A 379-nucleotide genomic window follows, 5' to 3' on the forward strand; every position below is an offset into this window, starting at 1 on the left:
CCCCCGCCCCCTCCCCCTCGCCTCCCTCCCTCCCTCCCTCCCTCCTCCTTTCTCCGGCAGCAGAAAGCGGAGAGTCACAGCGGGGCCAGGCCCTGGGGAGCGGAGCCTCCACCGCCCCCCTCATTCCCAGGCAAGGGCTTGGGGGGAATGAGCCGGGAGAGCCGGGTCCCGAGCCCACAGAGCCGGGAGCAGCTGAGCCGCCGGCGCCTCGGCCGCCGCCGCCGCCTCCTCCTCCTCCGCCGCCGCCAGCCCGGAGCCTGAGCCGGCGGGGCGGGGGGGAGAGGAGCGAGCGAGCGAGCGCAGCTCAGCAGCGGAGCCCCGAGAGGCCCGCCCGGGCGGGTGGGGAGGGCAGCCCGGGGGACTCGGCCCCGGGGCGGGG

The sequence above is a fragment of the Pteropus vampyrus genome, unplaced genomic scaffold (assembly GCF_000151845.1).
Source record: "Pteropus vampyrus isolate Shadow unplaced genomic scaffold, Pvam_2.0 Scaffold36, whole genome shotgun sequence".
Lineage (NCBI taxonomy): Eukaryota > Metazoa > Chordata > Mammalia > Chiroptera > Pteropodidae > Pteropus > Pteropus vampyrus.